Here is a 21,417-nt window from a genome sequence, read left to right as displayed (position 1 = left end):
TAGTTGTTTTTGCCAGACCATCAGCATCAGCATCATTTGGGAACTCATTAGAAATGCTGATTCTCAGGCAATACCATAGACTTACTGAATCAGAAACTTTGGAAATGTGGCCTAGCAATCTGTGTTCTAATAAGTCCTCCAGGTGACTCTGATGCATGCTCAAATGTGAGAACCACTGTGTACACTAGATTGCTTATTATATGGTTCCCTCTTGGTAAGAGATCCAGGTTGCGCTCATCTATGCAAATAGCCCTAAGGGTACCTATGGGCTCAGCATACTGTAGATGTTTAATAGTAGTGTTGAATAATGAGTGAATTGAGCTGTAGGGTACATTAGTTTTTGAAAGACATATAGGCCTTTTCATCAAAACCACAGGAGGACAGTGAAAACACCATAAAAGGGCTAATATAAGGGACATGACACTTGCCTGGAGAAAAGTTATCGAGATGAAATTATTCATTTATTACCTCCTCTTCTCTACCTTCTTCCTTTCAGGTCAATCATGTCCATGGAACTGTCTCTGATCCTAATGGATCATATTGATAGCTCTTTTATTTGGCTTCTTTATAGCATTTTGAGTAGCATTCAAGCTATCCCTGGATTATATGTGACAATGCATTTTTTGCGTGTCTAAGATATATAAATCATGATCCCCATAATGAAACTGTATTCTCCTTAGCACACAGACTGTATCTTTCTTTTGTGTCCTCTAGTTTCTACTATGGGCTTAAGTGTATAGTAGCATGTTTGGATAATGTTTTAATAAATCATCCTGAGTGTGTGTGTGTGTGTGTGTGTCCTTACATCTAGCCCTTCCCATATTTAACAAAGACATCACCTAAGAAAAAGGTTAATATAGTAGGAGATCAGAAAACAAAAAAAGTTAATTCTTAGCCTTTGAGTTTTAAAAACGTATTTGAGTTTCAGGAATCAAGACTTTTGAGCATAAAGAACTTAGAACATACACTTCATGACATACACAATATATCTAAAATGATATAAGACCAAACAAAGCCAGTTTTTCTCTCCCCAGACTAGATGAAAATTCCACGGGATGTGAGAGGAGTGAGAATTTGAGCAAAAGAGTGAGTCTGTGGTAAGTCCTTTAAGAAAGGTGGTGTAACCTGTCCCTGTGGGCCAAGGCCCAAGTTGAATAAATAATATAATACTCAAATGGGAAAGAGTGATGGAGAAAGCTAAGCAAGAGACTGTGCCTTGCCTCTCCCCACATAGGGGAAGGCAATACACCTTGAAGAGTTCTGCTGAACCCAGCCTGGCACCAGAGCGGTAGAGGTGGCTGCATGTGTTCTATTTCAGGAGACAGGGCTTGAACAGTCTTATAATTTTCTGGTAAGGTATGGGAGGAGCCAAGTGTTTTCTAGATAACAACAATGTGCCCTGAGACCCGAGAAAACTTAAATTCAGGGTTGAGGAGGCACAGCAGTGATCTGAGTGCGACTTTGACTGAGACCTGAGTGTGAGTTGAATATCCCCACAGAGACAATCAAGGCCACGCATGACAATGTACCTCTCAGTGGATTCCAGGGTGGATAGCAGAAGACAACTGGAGACTAAATACCTTCTGCTTGTCTTAGCCACAACCCCAGACATTGTGAGGAATGCTTGAATTGACCATTTTATATTACTTGGAAATATGGGGACTCAAAATAGAGAAAGTTAAAAGAAAAGATTCTTAAGCATCTGTATTTGTGAGTTGACATTTATATCAACCCTACCACGATATTCTGTATTTGGTTGACTGGATTGACTTGATGAACCAGAGCCTTCCTCTTGGGGCCAACATTTAGGAGAAAAGTGAATCAGAAGACAAGAAGCTCTTGCAGGGGATTGGGTAAGTTAGTATGTATTTAAGTGCTCCCTGAGTTGTCCTTGCCTCAGTATGCTTTCACTCCAACACTTCTCAGCCCCTCTAGTCTCAGTTGTGATTATAGTGTTCCAAATATCAAACAGTGCAATACCCGTGCTTAGTCAAAGAAGATTCTAGCTAGAGTCACTCAACTATTAAGGCAGGAAGGTGAATTCAGCCATTTTAGAGTTTTCTCATAAATACAGAGATGGAAACAAGAAGTTTTAAAATAAGCCTCAATATCCACTTTTATGTGTAGTTACAGATGTATGACTTGATCATTGATTTTACCAGGTAAACAGAACTGGAAAGATTCATATTTTTAACTGGGCTGTAGCATGAGTATTGCATTTGGAAGGGCCACATTATTTATTAAACCATGTGGGGCTGCTGTGATTACGCTATAGATAGGCTGGTCTCCAGAGTCAATTGGGGTTGTCGAATCACATTCAATGAATGTCCTCACGTCTCAATTGAAGAAACCTGCTATTGAGGGACTCCTCTAGAGTAATCAATTAAAAGCAGTAGCATTAAGCAGCTAACGGTACTGGAAAATCAATACCAGCATGGGGAAGAAACAATTCCCTGCAATGATTTCATGCAAATTTTTATTCTTGTATCTAATGACATTAGGATCCACTAATGACACATAGCTCAAGGAGGAGCATCTTTTCCAGTTAAGCATAAAGCACATTTTTACCCCTATAACCTTGATGGCCACTTGGGAGGTCTACTTTCACTGCTGGGAAGCAATAGATTAAGGTAAGGCAGCCAAAGTTTCTATGTATTTCTCCTGTGGGAGAGATGGAGGTAAGATAGAAAGAATGACTTTCTGGAGATTGGAATGGGTCCCTGGAAGGGCCAGGACCATTCCTCTTTCATTCACTAGACATCTTTTCACACTGGCTCTACGCCTTTAAGTACTCCTTCCCCACTCATGACCAAAGGAAGACTAGGGAAGACACCTATAGCTCAGCCCAAATTGCTTTGAGACTCCAGACTCCACTACTTCTCCCCAGTATTAAAACTTGTGGTGGGCATGCATTTTACTCTAATATATGGAGTGAATTAAGTACTGTATTTCTTTTATTCTCTAAACATAATTTAGTCTGCTAAGAGGCCACATCCTTTCCTCAAATTTGGTAGAAAATTCTATCTCAGTTGTTATTGAGGCCTCCAGGATCATGTTAAGTTACTGGGTATCTTGAAAATCATAGGGAGTCTTCAGTCTACATACTGTATGGTCTCTTCAAGGCTAACAGCTCTGATGACTCTGGACCAAGCCAAGGAACAGGAATTTTTATCCAGGTTGGTAGCCCCAGAGTGGCCAGGAGTCTAGCCTTCTTTGTATACCACATTGCTATTTTTCTCTGAGATCTTGTCACCTGCTGGGCACTGTCAGGACACAGGGTGCCTATACTTTCCACTTGTAGAATCTATAAAACTTTAGTAGCCCTGCCAGTTTTAAGGATATTGTCTTTAAATTCTAAGTACCTCTTTATCTGAGGTACCAAATCTCAGAGCCACTTCCATTTTAGGACATCAGTTTAGCTCTTTGCCTCCTTTTGCCTTGGATTTAGAACACAGCATTCTCTTAACTTTGGCCTGAAGCTGTTGAATCTCCATGGTTTCCAAGTCACAAGGCATATTGCCCTGGGTAGGCTGTGTGCATGTGTGCATGCTAGTGTGTGTGTATGTGTGTGTGTGTGTGTGTGTGTGTGTGTATGTGTGTGTATGCTTCTGTGCATGCACATCAGGGGTGGGGTGGGAGAGGGTTTATGTTCTTTCTGAATTTTCCCTTTCTCAAAATCCTCCCTGCTCCTTCACCCCCTTTCACATAGCAAACTCCTAACCATCCTTCAAGTCTCAGCTTATATGTCACTCTTTCAGTTGTTTTCCATGGCCCCATGCTCTAAATTAGATCCCCATAATACACATGCATAGCATGGCGTAGCTTTTCTAAGTAGTACACGCCATAATGGTAATGAGTTATTAAGGTGACTGTTAATATTTCTTTGTCTTACAGGTTTGTAAGGTCCATAAGAATAGAGACTAGCCTTTTTTGTTTATTGTTATATCCTTATTGCTTCATAATATCACAAGTTGAGAATATGTAAAAGAAGGTGGAGTAAGTGAATAAATGAAGTGAAAGCTTTCCACAGTTGTGAAGTAACAATTCAGTGGTCATTTTCTAATCTTTCTTTTTTTAGACTTATATAGTGGTAATAGATTATAGGATGAAAATAGACCATGCCTTGACTTGTGCCAGAAAAGTTGGCATTGAGTTGTTTATGTTATCTTTTTATTATCTTTTTAAACATATGTAATATCTATAGTGATATCTCTTTTTTTTATTCTTTATATTGCTAATTTGAGCCCTCCCTTTTGGATTTGTGTAATAAAGAATTTCTATTCTAAAAAACACTTGAACAGATATTTCACAAAACAGGATATTGAAATGATTAACAAGCATCATTAGTCATCAGGGAAATGCAAATTAAGACCACAATGACCTCAACTCTCAGGAAGGCTAACATTAAAAAGACTAACACCACCAAGTATTGTCAAGGATGGGAAGCTCCTGGAACTCTTATTCACTGTTGATTGGAATGTAAACTGGTACAACCACTTTGGAAAACTGACAGTATCTACTCAAGTTGAATATAGATGTATCCAATGACCTAATAAATCTGTTCCTGTATATATACAACCAACAGAAATGCATATATTTCTGTAATAGTACCAAATGGAAAGCAATCCAAATGTTCATCAGCATTGGAATAGATAAGTAAATTGTGGTATCATATATTTAAGTAATAGAATGTCACACAGCAATTAAAAAGAGTGAACTATACTCTTATGTGGATCCTGAGAAACTTAACAGGAACCCATGGAGGAGGGGAAGGGGAAAAAAAAGAGGTTAGAGTGGGAGAGAGCCAAAGCATAAGAGACTCTTAAAAACTGAGAACAAACCGAGGGCTGATGGGGGGTGAGAGGGAGGGGAGGAAGGGTGATGGGTATTGAGGAGGGCACCTGTTGGGATAAGCACTTGGTGTTGTATGGAAACCAATTTGACAATAGATTTCATATATTTAAAAAAAAAGAAAAATTTAACTTGCAAAAAAAAAAATAAAATAAAATAAAAAGAGTGAACTAAATTACATCAAACAACTGGATGAATCTCACAAAGATAAGGCTGAGAAAGAAGTCAGATGCAAAAGAGAACCTATTTATATGAAGTTCAAACACAAGCAAAATTAATCTATGGTGACAGAAATCAGAATAGTGGTAGACCAGGAGGGACACGAGAGAGGCTTTCAGGGTTCTGATCTAGTTCTCAGTCCTGATATAGGTGGTGGTAATACAGGTATGCTGACTTCATAAAAATTAATTTGTACAAGTAAGATGTATCCTTATTATATATATGTTATACTTTAATTAAAAGTTTATAAAATTAAATAAAACAAGAATAAACATATTAAAGAAGAGGAGGGGATTACAGTGGATGATTTTAAGGTTCTCTCCAGCTCTAACATGTTTTTATCTCATGTGAAAATGCTTTCAAATTAAAAAGTTCTCTACAAGTATATGGTCTTTTACAGGTTACCAGTGGTACCTGATCTTTATTAGTGATTTCTTGACCAAATAATGGCAAATAATTTACTTAAATGTCTATGTATTTATTTTCTATTTGAAAATTTAAGTTACCTATCTGCTTTTCTGGTTATTGTTCATCTTCCAATTCCTTTGAACTTTTCTGTCAAGACCCTGGATGAGAAGCCAGAGACAAATATCATGGAGAATAATCCTGAATCTTAAATTTTGAGCTAGCAATAAACAATGACAAAGCCTCTAAATTCAAGGTTCAAGGTTAAAGGAAAATGGTTCATGACTTCTTTGAGTCAGCTGTGGCTTTGCATTCTTCAGACTAAGTTTTCTACTTAAATACTTAATGGAAATAACAATGATTTCCGCAATCATTTGACCTCTGTTAGGAGTCCATAATTCTAAAGTTAGGAGAAATTAATGCTAGAAGAATAGTAAGATACATTTGACATTAATTTTCAAAAGTAGTCATTCAAATTGTATCATTTTATCACTTTCTTTTCCTTGGCCTCGTCGGTAAAACTCAGTTAATGAATCTACCAGTAAAGCACAGTTGATTAAGTGGTTTACTTATTCTGAGAGATGAGGCTTTGGCTTCACTGAAGCCACTGAGCTTATTCAAAACCCAATATACAATTTTTTTTACTTCGAAGTTTTTCTCCCTTTGAGGTATTCTATTTATTAAGAACTCAACTTTCCTGGTATCTAAATGAAAGTTTCCTTTTAAGGTATATCGCCTTTCTAATTCGTGGCCTGGGAAAAAATGTCAGAAAATTCTTTAAATCTATTTAGTGAAGTATTTTAAATGCTCATCTTGCACTTTTGAGTGAAGTGTAATTTACATTTCATAAAAGTAGAAGCTGAGCAGTAAGCTGTAAGTAATTATCATATAATTAAATGTCTACTATGAAGGGAATGAAAACGTGAGCTCCTTCGTGCTTTCCGTGACTGGGTTATGCAATGGCAAATTAAATTACAGCTCTTTATCTCAGGAGGCTCCAGGGAACCAATTCAGGGTTTGAAGAGATACCTCTGAGTTGCCAATATAGTTTCAGTAGGAGGCTGAAGTGATGAGTTCACTGTCCAAGCAGGCCATATAAAAATGGATTCTGTAGCTTAGGTTTTAGAAATGGAAACCAAAGTGTCTATCCCTCTCAGTGACTTTGAAAACCACTTTTCCCTATGTTAATATTTATAAATGGGAAATAGCACCATGATAATTAATACTTAATTATCACCATAGATAAGTTTTATTTTTTTCAAATTCACAAAGCAGTTGGATTTGGGGATGATATTCAAATACATTTGTAATTAGGTGAAATGCTCCCTCTAATCTGATTTTATTTAATATCACTTAAAATATGCATTGAGTTCCTGCTAAGTTCAAGATGTCACAGGGCATTCAAAGGTTAAAAAGACATGATCCCTGCCTTGTGGAAGATTATAGTCAGGAAGGGGATAAAAGTTATGCACACAAACTACAAAACAAGGCAAAATTGGATAGTTATCAGAGAATACAAGGTGTGGAATAGCTCAGGGGAAGAAACAATCATTTCTATTTCTGGCTAGGTACAGCTGGTCAGGTTTCAGGAAGATGGTATTTAATCTGGTGCATGAGAAATAGACTTATTATAAGAAGACATATTGAAGAGACCATGAGCAATGATAGATGTGGGAAACCAGCACAGGGGCTTCAGGTTATGAAGTCGACCAATTTTGTTACTTATTCAACAGTCAGGGTGGCAATTTATCCAAATTTGTGAATGCAACTATTGGGTTTTTCAGACTTTCTCCCTAGTCAAAACCTATAATGTGATATTTTTTACGCTTTACATTGGAGCATTAGGTATAGTGAAAGATATGGATGAAAATGGAGATATGGAGCTGGGTTATAAAAGCTCTTGTGTAGATTTTATGCAAGGAAATATTCAATTAAAAAATCTTACTGATGGACTATTGTGTGCCAGGCATTTAAAAAATCATGGGGAGTATAGAGATGAATACCTTCCCTGCCCACAGGAAACTAATTTAGAGGAGGCTATGCATGAGAAGTGCTGAGAGCACCTATCCTAGACAGGATATGAGGGGTCAGGAGAGGCATTCTAGAAATGGTGATGTCTGAGTTGAAATATGAAAGAGAGTATCGGCTTTCTTGAAACAGAAGACATAGGAAGAGTGTTTCTAAGCAGAAAAATGAGAAGAACATTATAAGCAGAGAGAATATGCAAAGTCCCCAAGGTGTAGATAGCCTGGAGAATTCCTAGGAGTGATAGGCTTGAAATGAGGGTGTGAATTGAATGCTAAAGAGATGAGTCTGGAGGGATCAATAGGGAGCTCACCCTAGAATGCCTTATAGAAGCTATTTTAGTGATCCAGGTGAAGATGACACAACTCAGAATTAAAAATATAGTAGTGGGGCGGGGGCACTTGGGTTGCTCAGTGGGTTGAGTGTCCCACATAGGCTCAGGTCATGATCTCATGGTTTGTGAGTTCAGGTCCCATGTCAGGCTCTGTGCTGACAGCTCAGAGCCTGGATACTGCTTCAGATTCTGTCTCTCTCTCTCTCTCTCTCCTCCCCTGATCACGCTCTGTCTCTTAAAAATGAACAAAAGCATTTAAAAAAATATAGTAGTGGGGAGGAAGAAGAGGGCATACGTCCATCTGAGAGAGATTGAAGGGGTATAATTGACAGGATTTGTTAATCAATGAAACGTAAGTGTTAAGGTACATAATAGAGTGCAAGGATGATGTTCAGGCTTGGACTTGGGTGTCAGGGAGAGCCATTCACTCAGAGAGGGAACACAGGTAGATGAGAAGATTTGAGAGGGAAGTCATAAGGTAAGTTTTACCTATGTTGAGTGTGAGAGGCCGGTCAGATATCCAAATGGAGAAAATAGCAAAAAGTTGGATATATTATTTGGAGTACAGGAAGGAATGTAGTTTGAGCTGCAGATATAGTTTTTAGAGTCACAGTATCAGGAGTTGCAAATCCAAATGTCTACAGGATCCAGGCAGGTAACATAAATGGATGACTCAGTCTGGGCTGATATGGGGTAAAGATAAAAGGAGGAGATGTACATAGGCCCTGCTCAGGGCATTCAAGTTGAAAATAATCTAGTAAGCCAGCTAAACAAAACCCAGCTACAAAGCCATATGAATTTTCAAGCAGCCAGTTTTCCACCTTTGATAGAGATCACAATTAGCCATAAAGGGAATGTAGAGTTTTGGCAGAGAGAATGTAGAGTACAGAAAAAAAAATAAAACCAAGGGCATAACTCCAGAGGAGAAATATAAGGAATAGATAGATATTTGGGGTTAGGGGAGAAGAGAGTAAGAGAGAGCGAGAGCAAGCCAGGCAAGAAAAATTAACTGAATTTGCACCATGGAGGGGATTGCTAACTTCGCTAACTTTAACTGAAATCATTTCATTGGTGTGGTGGGCGCTGAAACCAGATTGTAGTGGATTGAGAATTTAATGGAGGAAAAGAAGTGGAGACTGAGTATGGACAACTCTTTCAAGATATTTGGGTGTGAATGAGAGGTGAGCAGTTGGGTGATAGTTGGTTATTTATACATGCATGTATACCAGGAGAGACATGAGCGCAATTGTATGCTAAAGGGACGGGGTAAGGTTGAAGATGGAGGAAAGAAAATGATCTGTCAATTATCTGAGGTCCCTAGAGAGGTGGAACCAGAGGAAATTCAGAGCACAGGTGGAAGGATTAGCCTTGAGGTAAGAAGAGTGGCACCTACCCTACTGAATTTGAAGATAATTTCATTTAACAAAGATTTATGGAGCTTCTGTACTGTACTAGACACTGTTATAGGTGTTAAAGATGTAGCAGTTTAAAACAGCAGGAAAAAATTTCCTGTTGTCATGGAGCTTATGTTCCAGAATGAAGTATGTACAAGAACAAATACATATAAGCCATGCTTGGGCTTGAAGCACACTGTGGTTGAAACATTCAAAGGTCAAAGGTTGACCTTTGTTGTTCTTTAATGACCTATATTTCCTCTGTGACTGATGCAGGAGGTCTCAGAACAGTAGGCTCAGAAGATGTTGGAGAAGCTTTGCAATAACTACTGTGGTTCATGTAATAGAGGGGTCTAGGAACAAACAAAGGTACTTCTGAGTAGCAACGAGACCTATAATTGTCTTGTAGTGGAAGAGGGATCCACTGACTTTTCTGTAAAGGACAAGACAGCAAATATTTCGGGCTTTTCAGGCCAGAAGGTATCTGTCACAAGTACTCAACTATGTTGTAGTACCAAAGCAGCCATAGACAATAGATAAATGAATGGGCATGGCTGTGTTCCAGAAAGACTATTTACCAAAACAGGTGGAAGTCTGGATTTAGCCTGTGGGCCTTAGCTTGCCAACTGCTGTAGTAGAGCATTCATAGGATGACAACTGCTTCATAAGAAAATTTTATTTGAAGCACCAAGGAGGTGGGTAGGAGGGTGGAGGACAGTGCATTGGTTCAGGTGAGTCTTAATAAGGATCTGGAGCAGTGGGAATGGAAACTAGCATTGGAGCAGTGGGGATGGAAAGGCCAGGAGAGCAAGGAGAGATACAGTGTAATGCCAGTCAGGGAAGGAGTTGATAATCAATTATGTCAGATACTGCAGAGAGGTCTAGGAAACTGGGGCTAGAGAAGAGGATTTGTTATTGAGGAGGTTGGTGCTCCCCCTTTCTTGAAAAGTTTACCAAATTTTATCAACACATTGCACAATTGTAAAACATAAAATAGTTAACAGGCCCCGCCCATTCCCTCTCTTCCTTCACATCCAGCCTGCTAGAAGACCAACACTTAAGTCTTCTGACTACTCCTTCTGGTAGTTGTTTTCCATTTGTACAAATAATATGCTTTTAGTGCTATTTCCTGTTATATGAATTCTAGACAGCATCTATTGACATTTTCTTATGGAATATGGGGATTTAATACTTTTACTTTACCCTCTGCTTATCTTCTTTTCCCTATATCCACTCAATATAATTAAATCATCATCTTTGTTCAAATCAGTATGCTGTATTTTTCTTAGGATAGCTATGTAAGTATGGTTCACTGCTGAGCCAAGTAACATACTATGATTCTTATGTCTTTCTGTATACAACTTTTTGTTCATCCTGGAGTTAATAACTGCTTCATATTTTGCTTAATTAGAAACAATAATTATTTTAATTAAACTTTTTATTTTGAAATGAATGTACATGATAGTTGTGAAAAATAATACAGGGAGATTCCATGTCCCCTTTATCTAGTTTCCTAAAATGGTAACATCTTGCAGAACTATAGTACACTATCAAAAACAGGATTTTGACATCGATAGACTCAAGATACAGAATATTTCCATCACCACAGGATCCATTGTTTTGTTTTTCTTTAAAAAAAATTTTAAACGTTGATTCATTTCTGAGATAGAGAGACACAGAATGTGCGCGGGGGAGGGGCAGAGAGAGAGGGAGACCCGGAATCCGAAGCAGGTTCCAGGCTCCAAGCTGTCAGCACAGAGCCTGGTGCGGGGCTCGAGCTCACGAACCATGAGATCATGACCTGAGCCAAAGTTGGACGCCTAACCAACTGAGCTACCCAAGCACCCCTGTTTTGTCTTTTTATAGCTACCCCCACTACCCTTCCACCCTCACCCCCTCCTTAACCCGTGGTAACCACTAATCTGTTCCTCATTCTAAAATTTTGTCATTTCAAGATTCTTAAATAGAGTAATATAGTATGTAGCCTTTTGAGACTATTTTTTTTTCTTTTCACAAGAATAATTCCATGGAGATTTATCCAGGTTGTTGCACGTATTGATAGATTAAGCCTTTTTATTACTGTGTAGTATTTCATGGTATGGATGTATCACAATTTAGTCATTCATCCTTTAAAGAACATCTAGGTTATTTCCAGTTTTTGCTTATTATGAATAAAGCTGCTATAAATGCTTGTGTACAGGTTTTTGTGTTAACATAAGTCTTCATTTCTGTGGGACAAATGCCCAGTAGTGCAATTTCTGGGTTGTATGATAATTGCATGTTTCACTTAAAGAAAGGGCCATACTGTTTTCCACAGTGGATATACCATTTTATATTCCCACCAGCAACATAGGAGCAATCCAGTGTCTGTGCATCCTCACTAGCATTTGGAGTCACATTTTTTTATATTAGTGATTTTGACAAGTGTATACTAATATCTCATTGTTTCAATTTGCAGTTCTCTACTGGCTAATGATGAACAACTTTTCAGGTGCTTATTTGCCATCTGTACATCTTCTTCAGTTAAATAGCTGTTCATGTTTTTCCCTATTTTCTAATAGGATTTTTTAAATTTTGAGTTTCAAGCGCTCTTAATATGTTCCAGCTAAAAGTCCTTTGTCAGATTTGAATTTTGCAAATATTTTCTCCTACTCTGTAGTTAGTCTTTTCATGCTCTTAACAGGGTCTTTTTCAAAGCAAACATTTTTAATTTTGATAAAGTCCAATTTATCAAGTTTTCCTTATGAATTGTGCTTTTGTTGTCAAGTCTGAGAACTCTTTGCTTAGCCCTACACCTCAAATGTTTCTCCTATGTTTTTTTATAAAAGTTCGATAGCGTTATATTTTAAATTTAAATGCTTGACCAGTTTTGAGTTAATTTTTCTATAAGGTATGAAATTTATTTTTTATTTTTTATTTTTTTCAATATATGAAGTTTATTGTCAAATTGGTTTCCATAGAACACCCAGTGCTCATCCCAAAAGGTGCCCTCCTCAATACCCATCACCCACCCTCCCCTCCCTCCCACCCCCCATCAACCCTCAGTTTGTTCTCAGTTTTTAACAGTCTCTTATGCTTTGGCTCTTTTCCACTCTAACCTCTTTTTTGTTTCCTTCCCCTCCCCCATGGGTTTCTGTTAAGTTTCTCAGGATCCACATAAGAGTGAAACCATATGGCATCTGTCTTTTCTCTGTATGGCTTATTTCACTTAGCATCACACTCTCCAGTTCCATCCATGTTGCTACAAAGGGCCATATTTCATTCTTTCTCATTGCCACGTAGTACTCCATTGTGTATATAAACCACAATTTCTTTATCCATTCATCAGTTGATGGACATTTAGGCTCTTTCCATAATTTGGCTATTGTTGAGAGTGCTGCTATAAACATTGGGGTACAAGTGCCCCTATGCATCAGCACTCCTGTATCCCTTGGGTAAATTCCTCGCAGTGCTATTGCTGGGTCATAGGGTAGGTCTATTTTTAATTTTTTGAGGAACCTCCACACTGTTTTCCAGAGTGGCTGCACAAATTTGCATTCCCACGAACAGTGCAAGAGGGTTCCCGTTTCTCCACCTCCTCGCCAGCATCTATAGTCTCCTGATTTGTTCATTTTGGCCACTCTGACTGGCGTGAGGTAATATCTGAGTGTGGTTTTGATTTGTATTTCCCTGATGAGGAGCGACATTGAACATCTTTTCATGTGCCTGTTGGCCATCTGGATGTGTTCTTTAGAGAAGGGTCTGTTCATGTTCTATGCCCATTTCGTCACCGGGTTATTTGTTTTTCGGGTGTGGAGTTTGGTGAGCTCTTTATAGATTTTGGATACTAGCCCTTTGTCTGATATGTCATTTGCAAATATCTGTTCCCATTCCGTTGGTTGCCTTTTAGTTTTGTTGGTTGTTTCCTTTGCTGTGCAGAAGCTTTTTATCTTCATAAGGTCCCAGTAGTTCATTTTTGCTTTTAAGTCCCTTGCCTTTGGGGATGTGTCAAGTAAGAAATTGCTGTGGCTGAGGTCATAGAGGTCTTTTCATGCTTTCTCCTCTAGGGTTTTGATGGTTTCCTGTCTCACATTCAGGTCCTTTATCCATTTTGAGTTTATTTTTGTGAATGGTGTGAGAAAGTGGTCTAGTTTCCACCTTCTGCATGTTGCTGTCCACTTCTCCCAGCAACCATTTGTTAAAGAGACTGTCTTTTATCCATTGGATGTTCTTTCCTGCTTTGTCAAAGATGAGTTGGCCATACGTTTGTGGGTCTAGTTCTGGGGTCTGTATTCTATTCCATTGGTCTATGTGTCTGTTTTTGTGCCAATACCATGCTGTCTTGATGATGACAGCTTTGTAGTAGAGGCTAAAGTCTGGGATTGGGATGCCTCCTGCTTTGGTCTTCTTCTTCAAAATTCCTTTGGCTATTCGGGGCCTTTTGTGGTTCCATATGAATTTTAGGATTGCTTGTTCTAGTTTTGAGAAGAATGCTGGTGCAATTTTGATTGGGATTGTATTGAATGTGTAGATAGCTTTGGGTAGTATTGACATTTTGACAATATTTATTCTTCCAATCCATGAGCACGGAATGTTTTTCCATTTCTTTATATCGTCTTCAATTACCTTCATAAGCTTTCTATAGTTTTCAGCATACAGATCTTTTACATCTTTGGTTAGATTTATTCCTAGGTATTTTATGCTTCTTGGTGCAATTGTGAATGGGATCAGTTTCTTTATTTGTCTTTCTGTTGCTTCGTTGTTAGTGTATAAGAATGCAACTGATTTCTGTACATTGATTTTGTATCCTGCAACTTTGCTGAATTCATGTATCAGTTCTAGCAGACTTTTGGTGGAGTCTATCGGATTTTCCATGTATAATATCATGTCATCTGCAAAAAGTGAAGGCTTAACTTCATCTTTGCCAATTTTGATGCCTTTGATTTCCTTTTGTTGTCTGATTGCTGATGCTAGAACTTCCAACACTATGTTAAACAACAGCGGTGAGCGTGGACATCCCTGTCATGTTCCTGATCTCAGGCAAAAAGCTCTCAGTTTTTCCCCATTGAGGATGATGTTAGCTGTGGACTTTTCATAAATGTCTTTTATGATGTTTAAGTATGTTCCTTTTATCTCGACTTTCTTGAGGGTTTTTATTAAGAAAGGTTGCTGAATTTTGTCAAAGGCCTTTTCTGCATCGATTGACAGGATCATATGGTTCTTATCTTTTCTTTTATTAATGTGATGTATCACATTGATTGATTTGTGAATGTTGAACAAGCCCTGCATCCCAGGAATGAATCCCACTTGATCATGGTGAATAATTCTTTTTATATGCTGTTGAATTCGATTTGCTAGTATCTTATTGAGAATTTTTGCATCCATATTCATCAGGGATATTGGCCCGTAGTTCTCTTTTTTTACTGGGTCTCTGTCTGGTTTAGGACTCAAAGTAATAACTGGCTTCATAGAATGAGTCTGGAAGTTTTCCTTCCCTTTCTATTTCTTGGAATAGCTTGAGAAGGATAGGTATTATCTCTGCTTTAAACGTCTGGTAGAACTCCCCTGGGAAGCCATCTGGTCCTGGACTCTTATTTGTTGGGAGATTTTTGATGACTGATTCAATTTCTTCGCTGGTTATGGGTCTGTTCAAGCTTTCTATTTCCTCCTGATTGAGTTTTGGAAGTGTGTGGGTGTTTAGGAATTTGTCCATTTCTTCCAGGTTGTCCAGTTTGTTGGCATATAATTTTTCATAGTATTCCCTGATAATTGCTTGTATTTGTGAGGGATTGGTTGTAATAATTCCATTTTCATTCATGATTTTATCTATTTGGGTCATCTCCCTTTTCTTTTTGAGAAGCCTGGCTAGAGGTTTATCAATTTTGTTTATTTTTTCAAAAAACCCACTCTTGGTTTCGTTGATCTGCTCTACCGTTTTTTTAGATTCTATATTGTTTATTTCTGCTCTGATCTTTATTATTTCTCATCTTCTGCTGGGTGTGGGGTGTCTTTGCTGTTCTGCTTCTATTTCCTTTAGGTGTGCTGTTAGATTTTGTTTCTTGAGATAAGCCTGGGTTACAATGTATTTTCCTCTCAGGACTGCCTTCGCTGCATCCCAATGTGTTCGGATTGTTGTATTTTCATTTTCATTTGTTTCCATATATTTCTTTTTTTTTAATTTTTTTTAACGTTTATTTATTTTTGAGACAGACAGAGACAGAGCATGAACAGGAGAGGGGCAGAGAGAGAGAGGGAGACACAGAATCTGAAACAGGCTCCAGGCTCTGAGCTGTCAGCACAGAGCCCGATGCGGGGCTCGAACTCACGGACCGTGAGATCATGACCTGAGCCGAAGTCAGACGCTTAACCGACTGAGCCAACCAGGTGCTCATGTTTCCATATATTTCTTAATTTCTTCTCTAATTGTCTGGTTGACCCATTCATTTTTTAGTAGGGTGTTATTTAACCTCCATGCTTTTGGAGGTTTTCCAGACTTTTTCCCGTGGTTGATTTCAAGCTTCATAGCATTGTGGTCTGAAAGTATGCACGGTATGATCCCAATTCTTGTACACTTATGAAGGGCTGTTTTGTGACCCAGTATATGATCTATCTTGGAGAATGTTGCATGTGCACTCGAGAAGAAAGTATATACTGTTGCTTTGGGATGCAGAGTTCTAAATATATCTGTCAAGTCCATCTGATCCAATGTATCATTCAGGGTCCTTGTTTCTTTATTGACCGTGTGTCTAGATGATCTATCCATTTCTGTAAGTGGAGTGTTAAAGTCCCCTGCAATTACCACATTCTTATCAATAAGATTGCTTATGTTTATGAGTAATTGTTTTATATATTTGGGGGCTCCCGTATTCGGCGCATAGACATTTATAATTGTTAGCTCTTCCTGATGGATAGACCCTATAATTATTATATAATGCCCTTCTTCATCTCTTGTTACATCCTTTAATTTAAAGCCTAGTTTGTCTGATATAAGTATGGCTACTCCAGCTTTCTTTTGACTTCCAGTGGCATGAAAAATAGTTCTCCATCCCCTCACTCTCAATCTGAAGGTGTCCTCAGGTCTAAAATGAGTCTCTTGTAGACAGCAAATAGATGGGTCTTGTTTTTTTATCCATTCTGATACCCTATGTCTTTTGGTTGGTGCATTTCATCCATTTACATTCAGTGTTATTATAGAAAGATACGGGTTTAGAGTCATTGTGATGTCTGTCTGTTTTATGCTTGTAGTGATGTCTCTGGTACTTTGTCTCACAGGATCCCCCTTAGGATCTCTTGTAGGGCTGGTTTAGTGGTGACGAATTCCTTCAGTTTTTGTTTGTTTGGGAAGACCTTTATCTCTCCTTCTATTCTAAATGACAGACTTGCTGGATAAAGGATTCTCGGCTGCATATTTTTTCTGTTCATCATATTGAAGATCTCCTGCCATTCCTTTCTGGCCTGCCAAGTTTCAGTAGAGAGATCAGTCACGAGTCTTATAGGTCTCCCTTTATATGTTAGAGCATGTTTATCTCTAGCTGCTTTCAGAATTTTCTCTTTATCCTTGTATTTTGCCAGGTTCACTATGATATGTCGTGCAGATCGATTCAAGTTATGTCTGAAGGGAGTTCTCTGTGCCTCTTGGATTTCAATGCCTTTTTCCTTCCCCAGATCCGGGAAGTTCTCAGCTATTATTTCTTCAAGTACACCTTCAGCACCTTTCCCTCTGTCTTCCTCCTCTGCAATACCAATTATGCGTATATTATTTCTCTTTAGTGCATCACTTAGTTCTCTAATTTTCCCCTTATACTCCTGGATTTTTTTTATCTCTCTTTTTCTCAGCTTCTTCTTTTTCCATGATTTTATCTTCTAGTTCACCTATTCTCTCCTCTGCCTCTTCAATCCGAGCCGTAGTTGTCTCCATTTTATTTTTCAGTTCATTGATAGCATTTTTTAGCTCCTCCTGGCTGTTCCTTAGTCCCTTGATCTCTGTAGCAAGAGATTCTCTGCTGTCCTTTATACTGTTTTCAAGCCCAGCGATTAATTTTATGAGTATTATTCTAAATTCACTTTCTGTTATATTGTTTAAATCATTTTTGATCAGTTCGTTAGCTGTTGTTATTTCCTGGACGTTTTTCTGAGGGGAATTCTTCTGTTTTGTCATTTTGGATAGTCCCTGGAGTGGTGCCGGACTATGGGGCACTTCCCCTGTGCTGTCTTGAATACCTTGTGTTGGTGGGCGGGGCCACAGTCAGGCCTGATATCTGCCCCCAGCCCACCGCTGGGGCCATAGTCAGACTGGTGTGTGCCTTCTCTTCCCCTCTCCTAGGGGCGGGATTCACTGTGGGGTGGCGTGGCCCGTCTGGGCTACTTGTACACTGCCAGGCTTTTGGTGCTGGGGATCTGGCGTATTAGCTGGGGTGGATTGGCAAGGTGCGCAGGGGTGGGAGGGGCAGGCTCAGCTCTCTTTTCCTTCGGAGATCCAGGAGGGAGTCAGACCCACCGGAGGGATGGATCCGCAGAAGCACAGTGTTGGGTGTTTTTGTGGTGCAAGCAAGTTCCCTGGCAGGAACTGGTTCCCTTTGGGATTTTGGCTGGGGGATGGGTGAGGGAGATGGCGCTGGCAAGCGCCTTTGTTTCCCGCCAAGCTGAGCTCTGTCGTCCGGGGCTCAACAACTCTCCCTCCCGTTGTCCTCCAGCCCTCCCATTCTCCTAGCAGAGCTGTTAGCTTATAACCTTCCAGATGTCAAGTCCCTCTTGCTGTCGGAACACACTCGGTCCGGCCCCTCAGCTTTTGCAAGCCAGACTCGGGGGCTCTGCTTGGCCAGCGGGCTGCCCCTCCACCCCGGCTCCCTCCCGCCAGTCCGTGTAGCACGCACCGCCTCGCAGCCCTTCCTACCCTCTTCCGTGGGCCTCTCGTCTGTGCTTGGCTCCGGAGACTCTGTTCTGCTAGTCTTCTGGCGGTTTTCTTGGTTATTTAGGCAGGTGTAGGTGGAATCTAAGTGATCAGCAGGATGCATGGTGAGCCCAGTGTCCTCCTACACCGCCATCTTCCCAGGATCCCCCCTAAGGTATGAAATTTAGATGCATGTTCATATTTTGAGTATGCATGTCCAGGTGCTTGAGCCCTATTTGTTTAAAAGCTTATCTATCCTTTATTAAATTGCTTTTATACCTTTGTCAAAAATCAGTTGGACATATTTGTATGGGTCTTTTTATGGGTTCTCTATTTTATTCCATTGATTTAAGTGTCTCTGTGTCAATATTACATAGTCTTGATTGCTGTGGCTATATAATAAATCTTGAATTTGGGTAAGCTGATTCCTCCCACTTTATTCTTTTGTGAAATTGTTTTTGCTATCCTAGTTCCCTTGCTTTTCCATATACATTTTAGAATAATCTTGTGTATATCTGTGAAAAAATATTGCTGGGAGTTTATAAGAATTGCATTAAATCTATATATCAGCTTGGGGAGAATTTAGATATTTAGTATGTTGAATTTTCCACCCCATGAACATGTCTTGTATCTCCATTTATTTAGATCATATTTGACTTCTTTCATCAACATTATGTAGTTTCTAGCATGTAAGTTCTGTGTGTATTTTGTTAGATTTACCCTTAGGTATTTATTTTAAAAGCAATTTTAAGTGGTATAGTATTTTTAATTTCAGTGTCCGTGTGTTCATTGCTGTTTATATAGAAATACAATTGATTCTCATGTTATTATCTTATATCTTGCAACCTTGCTGAACTCACAAAAACTCAGTTTTGGAGGGTTCTTTGGGTAGATTTATTAGGGTATTCTATGTAGACAATCATGTCATTTTCAAATAGGGACAATTTTCTTCCTTCATTTCCATATGTATGCCTTTTCTTTTCTTGCTTTATTGTACTGACTAAACCTTCTAACACTATGTTGAATAAGAGGGAGTGAGAATGGACATCCATGCCTTGTTCTTGATCTTAGTGGGGGACCATTCAGGCTTTCACAATTGAGGTATGTTAGCTGTAGGCTTTATGTAGATGCTCTATATCCAAGTTGAGAAAGTTCCTCTCTATTCCTATTTTCTGAGAATTTTATCATGATGGTGTGGAATTTTGTCAAATTTTTTTTTCTGCATCAATTGATATGATCATGTAATTTTTCTTCTTTAGCCTATTAATATGAGAGGTTGCATTGATTAATTTTTCTAATATTATACCAGTCTTGCATTCTTCATATAAATTGTACTTGATCTTGGTGTATAATTAATTTTATGTGTAGCTGAATTGTTTTTTCTATTATTTTGTTAGACTTTTACATATGTAGTCATGAGAAATATTGGTATGTACAGTTTTTTTTTTTGCACTATATATTTGGTTTTGGTATCAGGGTAATACTAGTTTTATCAAATGCATTTTGAAGTGTTTCTTCCTCTTCTATTATCTGAAAGATACTGTGTGGAATTGGCATTTATTCTTTAAATGTTTGGTATAATTCTACTAAATTTAATTTTATTATAGTGGTACTCAAATTATCTATTTTATATTGGGTGAGGTTGTGGTAGTTTGGATTTTTTGAAGAATCACTCCATATCACCTAAGTTGTTGAATTGTGTGTATAGAGTTTTTCATACCATTCTCTTACCATTTTGTTGTCTACAGGGTTGTGGTGATATCCCCTGTTTCATTCTTATGTTGGTGATTTGTGTTTTATTTTTATTTCTTTGTCAGTCTCTCTAGAGGTTTGTCAACTTTATTGGTCTATTTATTTATTTCAGGTTTGTAGATTAATTTCTTAATAAATAGGTTAAAGAGAAGTTACATCTTTGCAATATTGCAATTTTCTACTAATAAACACAACCTATATCTACTTGTTCCCATAGTGTTTTCAGTTTTTTATATGCCAATATAACAGCTATTCATTTATTATAGTAATATATAATTTGCTTACCAAAAAACTAATTAAAGAAATTTTGAAGGGGCACGTGGTGGCTCAGTTGGTTAAGCATCCAATTTCTGCTCAGGTCATGATCTCACAGTTCATAGGTTCGAGCCCCACGTCGGGCTCTGCACTGACAGCTCAGAGCCTGGAGCCTGTTTCAGATTCTGTGCCTCCCTCTCTCTGCCCCTCCAACACTTGTGCTCTCCCTCTCTCTCTCTCTTTCTCTCTCTTTCAAAAATAAACATTTAAAAAAACAACAACAAAAAGAAATTTGGACAACAGAAACATAATATAAAAGAAAATACAGAGGTAAATAACAATCCCATATAGTTGTATCACACATAGAAATCGACTGTAAATAGTCTCTCGTGTGTGCTGGGCATTATTATGCAGCATATTTAATCTCACGTTGTGTAAAAATGAAGCTTCACATTTGATCTCATGATAGTAGATATTCTCTAAAGTACAATTTATAACTGCCAACATTATATCACATGAATATACCACAATTTTTTCAACCAGTCTTCAGTTGTTAAACATTTCACGGATTTTTTTGGTAATGTTTTATTTTTTTTAAGTGGCACTACAGTGAACAAACACACTTATAAATATGTATGTGTTCTCTTGGTTCTTTAATTGTTTAAATTTTTAAATTTTAATTAAATCCATGTTACTTAACATATAGTGTAATAATGATTTCAGGAATATAAATTAGTGATTTATCAGTTACATATAACACCCAGTGGTCATCCCAGCAAGTGCCCTCCTTAATGCCCATCACTCATTTAGTCCATCCCCCCACCCACTTCCCCTCCAGCAACCCTCAGTTTGTTCTCTGTATTTGAGTCTCTTATGGTTTGCCTCCCTCTCTATTTTTATCTGATTTTTCCCCTTTCCCTACGTTCATCTGTTTTGTTTCTTAAATTCCACATATGAGTGAAATCATATTTGTCTTTCTCTGACTGACTTATTTCTATTAGCATAATACATTCTAGTTCCATCCTCAGGAAACAAGTTGTTAATGAGGATGTAGAGAAAGGGGAACACTTTTGCACTGTTGGTGGGAATGCAAACTGGTGCAGCTGCTCTGGATAATAGTATGGAGGTTCCTCAAAAAATTAAAAATAGAACTATTCTATGACCCAGCAATTGTACTACTTGGTGCAGCCATTCTGGAGAACAGTATGGAGGTTCGTCAAAAAATTAAAAATAGATCTACCTATGACCTAACAATTGCACTACTAGGTAGTCAAAGGATGCAAAAATGCTGATTTGAAGGGGCACATTGAGCC

The sequence above is a fragment of the Lynx rufus genome, unplaced genomic scaffold (genome assembly GCF_022079265.1).
Source record: "Lynx rufus isolate CCGP_SWC_20201006 ecotype Redwood Valley unplaced genomic scaffold, mLynRuf1.p SCAF_19, whole genome shotgun sequence".
Taxonomy (NCBI): domain Eukaryota; kingdom Metazoa; phylum Chordata; class Mammalia; order Carnivora; family Felidae; genus Lynx; species Lynx rufus.
Note: the sequence above shows the minus strand (reverse complement) of the source record.